The 263-nt window shown below is 34.6% G+C and overlaps 1 long non-coding RNA gene across 1 annotated transcript in view; it reads right to left on the minus strand.

Moving 5' to 3' along the window:
* Positions 1 to 263, minus strand: part of LOC110455600 — an 11503-nt gene that overhangs the window by 2466 nt on the left and 8774 nt on the right. The window lies entirely within an intron of this gene.

Below are 263 nucleotides of genomic sequence, written 5' to 3' on the forward strand. Positions count from 1 at the left end.
CTCCTGTAGAGTAGCTGTTAACATCAAAAGTATTATTATAATAACAACAGCAATGCCCCCTCCTGTAGAGTAGCTGTTAACATCAAAAGTATTATTATAACAATAGCAATGAGCACTCCTGTAGTGTAGCTGTTAACATCAAAAGAAATATTATAATAACAACAGCAATGGCCACTCCTGTAGAGTAGCTATAAACATCAAAAGTATTATTATAATACCAACAGCAATGGCCACTCCTGTAGAGTAGCTGTTAACATCAAAAG

The sequence above is a fragment of the Mizuhopecten yessoensis genome, unplaced genomic scaffold, assembly GCF_002113885.1.
Source record: "Mizuhopecten yessoensis strain PY_sf001 unplaced genomic scaffold, ASM211388v2 scaffold8323, whole genome shotgun sequence".
Classification (NCBI taxonomy): Eukaryota; Metazoa; Mollusca; class Bivalvia; order Pectinida; family Pectinidae; genus Mizuhopecten; species Mizuhopecten yessoensis.